We start from the raw sequence: 10,260 nt of genomic DNA on the forward strand, positions 1-10,260 counted from the left end.
AAAGGGATTGCCTCCAAAAAGAGAATGTGACCATGTGATCACTTTGCAGAGTGAGGCTGTACCACCTAATATAAGGCCCTATAGAGTGCCACACTACCAGAAGGAGGCAATGGAAATTATCATTGGTGAGCTGATTGAATCAAAAGAAATACAAACCAGTGACAGTCCCTACTCATCCCCTGCTGTTATGGTTCGCAAGAAAGACGGGTCTTGGAGAATGTGTGTAGACTATAGGCAGTTGAATGCTCAAATAGTCAAGAACAAATTTCCTATGCCGATTATTGAAGACTTATTGGATGAGTTATATGGGGCAAAGATATTTTCTAAGTTGGATCTTAGATCCGGCTACCACCAAATCAGGATGGCTGAGAAGGATGTCCATAAAACAGCTTTTAGAACCCATCTTGGCCATTACGAATACCAAGTAATGCCATTTGGGTTGACAAATGCTCCGGCCACATTTCAATCTCTTATGAACCAAGTTTTAGCTCCATTTTTGAGGAAGTTTGTATTGGTGTTCTTTGACGACATATTAATCTATAGCAAGACTAGAGCCGAGCACTTGGAGCATGTGAGGATGGTAATGCAAGCCTTACAAGACAATCACCTAGTAATTAAGCTTAAGAAGTGTGCATTTGGACTTGCAAGTGTATCCTATTTGGGACATGTGATCTCACAGCAGGGGGTAGCTACTGATCCAAAGAAGGTGGAGAAAATTAAGACTTGGCCAACACCCAAAGATGTCACTGATGTGAGAAAATTTTTGGGGATGACAGGATATTATAGAAGATTTATTGAGGGTTATGGCATAATCTGTAGACCCATACATGACATGCTGAAAAGGAATGGTTTTAATTGGGGAGAAGATCAGACAAGAGCATTTGAAACTCTGAAACAGAAGCTGTGTACCAGCCCTGTTTTGGCACTACCAGATTTTAATCAAACTTTCACCATTGAAGCAGATGCTTGTGGAGTAGGCATCGGGGCAGTGCTAATGCAAGGGGGAAGGCCCATTGCATACTTTAGCAAGGCTTTGGGACCCAAGGCAGCTGGGCAATCTATATATGAAAAGGAGGCTGTAGCTATTCTTGAAGCTCTCAAGAGGTGGAGACACTATGTCTTAGGTAGTAAGTTGGTAATCAAAACTGATCAGTAGAGTTTGAAATACATGATGAACCAGAGGCTAGTAGAAGGAATTCAGCACAAATTGTTACTTAAGCTGATGGAGTATGATTATACTATAGAGTATAAATCTGGGAAGGAGAACCTTGTGGCTGATGCTCTATCAAGACTGCCTCGAGCGGCTGAAGAGCAATGTCACCCTATGACGGTGGTGGTTCCGGAATGGATCATAGACATTCAGAGGAGCTATGAAAATGATGTACATGCCCACAAAATACTCAGCCTAATTGATACCACGGCTGACCCAGATCGAGATTATAAGCTGGAGGCTGGGCTGCTGAAATACAAGGGGAGGATTTATGTCGGGGAAACTACAGATATCAGACAACAACTGATTACAGCTTACCACTCCTCTTCTTTTGGTGGCCATTCAGGCATGAGAGCAACTCATCACAGAATCAAATTGTTGTTTTATTGGCATGGAATGAAAAGGGAAGTTGAAAATTTCATAAGGGAATGCCCAACTTGCCAGATAACTAAATCTGAACACATTCATATTCCTGGATTACTTAATTCCTTGGAAGTTCCAGATATGGCTTGGACCCACATTACCATGGATTTTATAGAAGGGCTACCTAAATCACATGGAAAGGATGTCATCTTGGTAGTGGTGGATCGGCTGACGAAGTATGGCCATTTTAAAGCATTGGCTCACCCTTATGATGTGGATCAGGTGGTAGAAGCATTCATGAACAACATTCATAAGCTACACGGGATGCCCATGGTAATTATCACTGATCGGGATAGAATTTTCACTAGCAGTTTATTTCAGGAAATATTCAAAGCAATGAAGGTGAAACTGAGGTTTAGCACTGCATATCATCCACAAACTGATGGGCAAACGGAGAGAGTAAATCAATGTCTAGAATCATATCTCAGGAATATGACTTTCCAGGAGCCTCATAAATGGTACACTTGGTTGGCATTGGCTGAGTGGTGGTACAACACCACATATCACACAGCAATTCAAATGACCCCGTTCAAGGCAATGTATGGATACTCTCCCCCGCAAATCAATGAGTTTTCAGTACCATGTAACATATCGGAAGAAGCTAGAGTGACTATCGAAGAAAAGGAGGCAGTACTAAACAAACTCAAGAGCAGTTTAGCCGAGGCTCAACGCAGGATGAAACATTTTGCAGACAGGAACCGGACAGAAAGGACTCTGGAAGTTGGAGAAATGGTCTATTTGAAGTTACAACCATACAGACAAACAGCATTTGGAATCAGAGGATCCCTCAAATTGAGGTCAAAATTTTATGGGCCTTTCAAAGTTATACAGAAAATTGGACAGCTGGCATACAAACTTCAGTTGCCTGATGATGCTCAGATTCACCCTGTGTTCCATGTTAGTCAGCTCAAGAGGCATTTGGGAAAACATGCAATCCCAATGTCTAATCTTCCTTCAGTGGGTCCAGAGGGGCAAATCAAAACAGAGCCGCTTGCAGTGCTTCAAAGAAGGATGGTCCCCAGGAAGGGAGTTGCTGTGACACAGTGGTTAATTCTATGGCAAAACTTGTCTCCTGCTGAAGCAACTTGGGAGGATGCTACAGTTATACAAGGTATGTTTCCATCATTTAATCCTTGAGGACAAGGATTATTTTGAGGGGAAGGTATTGTCAGGATCGGTGATGAGAAATGGAGTTCTGAATTTTTCTGAAACTGCTGAAGTCTGAAAACTGTCTGAAAGAATGAAGAAGAAGGATGAACGAAGACAGGCGAGTTAAGAAGATCCAATGGTTCAGAACAACTTTGAAGGGGCATCGGCGAATCTTAGCCATTGAGCAATTGTTGAGGACCACTGTTGTGGGTATTTTGTCATTATCTCTGAATTTGGGATGTATTCAGTGGCTGCGACCACTTTTGGAACCAAAGCTGTAAGGGATATTAATCCCACCCCGAAAGTGAATGAAGATAAGAAAAATCTCCATATTATTTTGTTCTTAGGAGTAGGGTAAAGTAGATCCAGGAGAGAGCGTGTTCTTGCGGCGACCACTAGAAAAAAATCTCCCCTGTTCTACCTAGCTATCGGGTGAGATTCAGAGAGATTCATAGAGAGAGCATCCATTTCGGGTCGTTTTCTCACACGATCCTGTCACAGCGTCGTCTACCCGACACTCACCCGCACAAATTACCAAGACTGGGCGCTGGTAATGCGGGTGAACATGCAGGCCCAAGGTCTATGGGGCGCGGTGGAGCCGGAGGGCGATGATCTCGTCGACTACCGGCAGTCGCTTGCCGCGATACTTCGCGCCGTGCCCGCCGAGATGCTCGCCACGCTCGCTGTCAAGGAGACTGCGCAGGAGGCGTGGGAAGCGATCAAGACTCGTCGTATCGGTGTGCAGCGCGTGGGTGAGGCGAATGCACAGCAGCTGCGCCGAGAATTCGGTGATATCCTCTTCAAGGACGGTAAAACCGTCGACGACTTCTCGATGCGGATCGGCGGCCTCGCCAACAACCTTCGCACCTTAGGTGATAATATCACTGAAGCTGAGGTCGTTCAGAAATTGTTGCAGGCTGTCCGTCGAGCAACGCAAGCAGCGCAAGGCTGTGGCTGCATCGAGTTAGGTCGACGCAAACGGCCGTCTCCTCTTCATCGAAGAAGAATGGCTGGCGAAATTCCGCAAGGCGGCCTCTCTGCAAGACGCCGCTCACTCCTCCTCCGGCGGCAACAGCGACCGCCGGGGTCGAGGGCGTGGGAAGAAGGACGATGGAGCCTCGAAGGACACCCAGCCCAAGCCAGCCAACCCGGGAGGCCGTAACCCGGGAAATTGCAAGAATTGCGGCAAGAGGGGACGTTGGGCTAAAGACTGTCGCAGCAAGCCCAAGGCACAGCAGGCTTACGTGGCCCAGGAGGAGGATGACGAGCCTGCTCTGTTCCTGGCCAAGGTGGAGCTGGATCCACCGCGTCCTCGCGTCGTCGCACCGGCAAACCCCGTCTCGCCGCCGAGCGCGCCGAGAACGCTGTTGCCAACAGGGGAACTCGCCGTTGTTGAGGCCAAGGTCTTCACTCAGCTGGATGACGGTGGCGAACACAATCCGGCGACGTGGATCCTGGATACCGGCGCCACCAACCATATGACCGGATCCCGCTCCGCCTTCGCCGAGCTCGACATGGCAGTCACCGGCACTGTCAAGTTTGGCGACAGCTCGGCGGTTCGCATCGAGGGCCGCAGCACTGTTCTGTTCTCCTGCAGGTCCGGGGAACACCGCGGCATCACCGGGGTCTACTACATCCCGCGGCTCACGGCGAACATTGTTAGCCTTGGACAGCTGGATCGTTCCGGCAGCAAGGTATTGATTCATCACGGTGTCCTGCGCGTGTGGGATCCCTAGGGGCACCTGCTCGTCCGCGTCCGACGCTCCGACGACTGCCTCTACACCATCAAGCTGGACATCGACCGTCCGGTCTGTCTCGCGGCAAGGAGCGCCGAGCCGGCGTGGCGGTGGCACGCCAGGTACAGCCACCTCAACTTCCCTGCTCTCCGCAAGCTCGCGCAACAGGAAATGGTTCGTGGGCTGCCGCTGCTGCAACAAGTCACTCAAGTCTGCGACGGCTGTTTGCTCGGGAAGCAGCGGCGAGCGGCGTTCCCAGCGCAGTCCAAGTACCGCGCCGACGAACACCTGGCGCTCGTCCACGGCGATCTCTGTGGGCCGATCGAACCTGCAACGCCGGCTGGTAATCGGTACTTTCTGTTGCTTGTCGATGACATGAGCCGCTATATGTGGCTAACCTTGATCAGGAGCAAGGATGAGGCCGCGAACGCCATCAAGCACTTTCAGGCCCGTGCAGAGGTGGAGTCCGGGCGCAAACTCCGTGCGCTGCGCACGGATTGAGGCAGTGAATTCACCTCAATCGAATTTGGGGAATACTGTGCCAATCTCGGAGTTGGTCGGCAGTTGACGGCGCCCTACTCCCCACAGCAGAACGGAGTAGTGGAGCGTCGAAACCAAACCATCGTCGCCACTGCCCGCAGCATGATGAAGGCGAAGGGTGTTCCTGGGCGGTTCTGGGGAGAGGCCATGTCCACAGCGGTCTTTCTCTTGAATCGTTTGCCGACGAAAAGCTTGGACAACAAGACGCCCTATGAAGCATGGTATGGCCAACGGCCTGCTGTGCATTTCCGGCGCACTTTCGGGTGCGTGGGGCACGTCAAGGTCACCAAGCCCGGGATGAAGAAACTCGACGACCGGAGTGCGCCAATGGTGCTCCTCGGCTATGAGCAAGGCTCGAAGGCCTACCGGCTCTATGATCCGGTCAGCGAGCACGTCCATGTGTCCAGGGACGTGGTGTTTGATGAAGACGACGCCTAGGACTGGGGATCAGCAACGCCCGATGGTGCTTCCCAGCTCGAGCCGTTCACCGTCGAACAAGTGGTGACGACCACCATCGGGACGGCACCTGCTTTGTCGCCGACTCCGCCCTCGCCACCATCGCCGGCTCCGTCAGCCCCCACGACGCCGGCACCTCCGTCGCCACCGCCGGAGGCGGTTGAGTTTGTCACGCCGCCTACCCAGGATTCCATCCTGGACGCCAACGCAGATGACGACGTCGTGCCTCGCTACCGCCTGGTGGATAACCTGCTGGGGGATGCCTTGCCGCTCGGACATGCTCCGGGGGTGCTGGAACAGCTCGAGCTCCATGCTGTGAGCGCCGACGAACCTGCTTCGCTGGCTGAGGCTGAGGCGGATCCAAACTGGCGTGGCGCCATGCAAGACGAGCTTGATGCGATCGTCGACAATGACACTTGGTCGCTCACTGACCTACCTCATGGCCACCGTGCAATTGGACTAAAATGGGTCTACAAGCTGAAACGCAATGAACAGGGGGCGATCGTGCGCTACAAGGCGCGCCTCGTCGCTAAGGGGTACGTCCAGCGACAGGGGGTGGACTTCAACGAGGTCTTCGCACCTGTCGCCCGGCTGGAATCGGTGCGCCTCCTTCTCGCCGTCGCCGCGCACCAAGGGTGGCAAGTCCACCACATGGACATCAAGTCGGCATTCCTCAACGGCGAGCTGCTCGAGGAAGTTAATGTCTCGTAGCCGCCGGGTTTCGTCGACAACAACCATAAGAACAAGATGTATCGTTTGCACAAAGCCCTTTATGGCTTGCGCCAGGCGCCTCGCGCGTGGAACGCCAAACTTGATAGCTCCTTGCTGTCACTTGGCTTTCACTGCAGCAGCTCCGAGCATGGTGTGTACACACGAACCAGGGGAGGAAGACGACTGACGGTGGGCATCTACGTCGACGACCTCATCATCACCGGCAATCACGATGACGAGATCCGCAACTTCAAGGGAGAGATGATGAAGCTCTTCAAGATGAGTGATTTGGGGGCACTCAGATATTACCTCGGCATTGAGGTTACCCAGGACAGTGATGGGATCACGCTGGGGCAAGCTGCATATGCCGGCAAGATTCTTGAGAAGGCAGGACTCAAGGACTGCAATCCCTGTCAGACTCCCATGGAGGTACGTTTGAAATTGAGTAAGAGTTCAGATTTTCCACTGGTGGATGCTACACTGTATCGCAGCTTGGTTGGGAGTCTGCGCTATCTCGTCAACACGCGACCCGACCTGGCATTCTCTATTGGGTATGTCAGTTGCTTCATGGAGTCACCCAGGGAAGATCATCTCGCTGCCATCCGGCGCATATTGCGCTATGTGGCAGGCACTCGCTGCTGGGGAATTCGGTTCGGCCCAAGTGCACAGGGGACTTCACCAAAGCTGGTTGGCTATTCTGACAGTGATTTGGCCGGTGATCCAGATGAGGGAAAGAGTACATCCGGCTAGATTTTCTTCGTCAATGGCGGGCCGGTCACTTGGCAATCTTCCAAGCAGAAGGTGGTGGCATTGTCCTCTTGCGAGGCAGAATACATCGCCTCAGCCGCTGCGACATGTCAAGGCGTGTGGCTCGCGCGGCTGTTAGCAGAGGTGACGGGCGACGAGGTCGCTGCACCACTGCTGAAGGTGGACAATCAGTCCACAATTTCACTGATCAAAAACCCAGTGCATCATGACCGGAGTAAGCATATCGATGTCAAATTTCATTATATCCGGGAATGTGCAGAAAAGAAGCTGATTGAGGTGATGTTTGTGGGAACTGCAGAGCAGCTTGGGGATATATTCACGAAATCCCTTGAATCGCTCGAAGATCGAAGACCAGGTTTTAGGAGCTTCGCTCGAAGATCGGCATGTGTTCTCTTGAATCGGGCAGTCAGACTTAAGGGGTGATTTGTTAGGAATAAGTCTAGCTGCTCATTGTATCTTGTTGTTTGTTTTTCCTACTTTCATGCTGAGTCTAGCGCATGATCTGGTTCTCCGGGTTGTGGGCTTGACGCACGCTGCGTTTGTGCGGAGACTGTTGGAGTCGTGCGCGGTATGTTCCAGTTCGTGGGATGGCGCGAAGTGGCAAGGGGTGTGACGCGTGCATTTAGGAGGCCACTATGGCCACGTTTTCGTTTTTTCTTGTAATCTGCTATTTAAGCTTGAGTCTTAATCCAGAAAAGCAGCCAGTTAACGCGGCGCCAAAACTCTCTCGTTTGCTCTGCTTTCATTTTTGCTAGACAAGCTACAGTTTCGTTTTGCCGCTAACAGAGGGCAGCGGAGACGAAGGAGTCCTGTTCCTGGACTTGGCGAAGCTCAACGCGGAGGATGCACAGGGCAATGGCGAAAGATGGAGCGGCGACGATGGAGCGCTCGGGATGTGTTCGACGAAATGCTTGCAAGAGACTTGTTCATCCCATCGATTATTGTCTTTCCAACCAAACAAAAAAACAAGAACCATCCCATCCCTCCAAACCAAACATAAGATGGGATCATCCTATCCCAAAAATCTAGGATGGCTCCATTCCATTCCAGTTTATCCCAAAACCAAACACATGCTAAGCTATCTCCTCTCCCCGCCACCTCCTCTTCGCTTCTCTGCCTGCTTCGGTCTCCTCCTAGCTACGCTACCGTGCGGCTCTCGAGCCTGATTGAGCGAGGTCGGATTATCGAGATTTTTTTATTAACCTTTTTGTTAAACAATTTTAAAAATAGATCTTTAAAAATAAACTTTTGACCACGCCAGTTCAAATGACGTGACCAAATTACTGCGTGACATCACATACACCGACGTGATAAGAGAAGCCACGTGAACCGATCCACCACGAGTTCTATCACGACAGTGTGCTTGGCGTTGCAAGCAAGTGTTGCAACGCCATCCTTGGCTAGGCCTGCCCGTTGTGAGTGTCATCACATGAATTAATCACGATTTGCCATTTGATTTTATACGTAACGTATGCATGAATTGCACGACCTAGGAGTCAAGACAGGTGTATGTATTTGGTTGTATCGGTGCACACGTTAACACTCTGTAGGGCATTTAAATTAATATAAATTTACTTATAATAATAATACAAGTAAGATTGAATACAATCAAATATTAACCGATGTCTAAATATAACTAATATTGGACACATTTTGTTGTATATTTCAAATGAAAAATAGTGGTTCAAACGGATTTCTAATATGATTTTTTTAACCAGGACTGAAAGCCCCTATCTCTATTATCAGAAATGATACAATGCTAACAGGGTTCTTAAAAACGGGGAAAAAAAAAGGAAAGCAAGAAACTGGCAGACATGCCTGCCATCCCAAGTTCCCAACAAGACTTCAGTTTTCATTTTTCGACTCTAGGCTTGCACTACAGACTGCCATCAGAACCAGAGGGAAAGACTCCAAAACGGCCTGGAGCATAACTCAAAAACAGACAGGCAAGCATCTTAAAGGAACTCCCAAAAGCAATCCACAGGACATCAGGCAGGGAAATCCTCAATTCTCCCGTCTTCTTGTGCATATCCTCCATCCAAATTCGAGTTGAAGATGTCACGTGCCACCTGTCTTATGAGCCACCTCTACGATTTGTTCAAAACTTCTGCAATGCATGCATTTAACTTAAGCTTATAAAACCAAAGGGCAAACAATGATTAATTCATGTATACTGCTGACAAGGGCAGGCCTTGGCACGCCACGAACAATAGTGTGGCACTATCTTTTTGCAACGGCAAGCATACCGGCGTGACAACATTCTGACATGGCGGATTGGTTCACGTGGTTTCTCTAGTCACGTAAGTGGATATGACGTGGCTGTGTAATTTGATCACGTCATTTAAACTGTCATGGCCAAAAGGTTTATTTTAAAAGATCTATTTTTAAAATTATTTAATAAAAAAAATTAAATAATAAAAAATTCGACTAGGTGAGTGGTTGGTGTGTGGCCCCAAATCCATCGATGGGAGTCCGAATCCACCGATGGTTTGTGACCGCCTCCAGACAACACGCCTCCAAGATCAAACACTGATACTAGGGTGGCTATTGGCAACGTGGCCCTCTACGTTACCCAGATATAGCGATAAGGATACGAGTATGTGATATGACGATACGTCGTCTTCCAAAAAAGATACGGGTGTGTGTATAATGTATATATGTATGTACTATACTACACCTGGGTTGTGTTATAACTAAAACGCTCCCCTCACACCCTACCCCACCCCACCTGGGACACCTACCCCCCACCCACCCACCCCATCCCCCGCCCTCCCCACTCCACCACCCCCACCGCGTGCACGCAAAAGAAGTAAATTTTTTACTGCCTCATTAGACTCATCATTATATATGTACAGTTTCGTAACCCACCCATGACTACCATCTATCCATTTCCCGAAATTCGTCCTTTTTTCTGGATCGGTGATCCTGTCAATAACAGCGGGCGATCCTATCAGCGCGCCTCACCGCCGCCGGATCTGGAGGCTCGGTGCAGAAGCTGAATGGTGGTAGCGACGGTGACCCTGGTCATCCTTTGCGCACAATGCTCGCTGGTCGCCACCGTTCTTTGCGCTGCACCATAGAGCTCCATTGCCGCCAAATTCAGGGTGGAGCGACGATGAGGACGATGACTTCTTGGTGGCGACGTGTTCCCTGCTCCGCCTCTGCTTCATTGACTACTCAGCCGGCAGTGGCGACGTCGCCATGGATGGTGCTGCTCTAGAGGATGCCCTCGCCGACAAGAGAGAGGACGGGTGTTGATAGTCGTTA

The sequence above is a fragment of the Oryza glaberrima genome, chromosome 11 (assembly GCF_000147395.1).
Source record: "Oryza glaberrima chromosome 11, OglaRS2, whole genome shotgun sequence".
NCBI classification, from domain to species: Eukaryota; Viridiplantae; Streptophyta; class Magnoliopsida; order Poales; family Poaceae; genus Oryza; species Oryza glaberrima.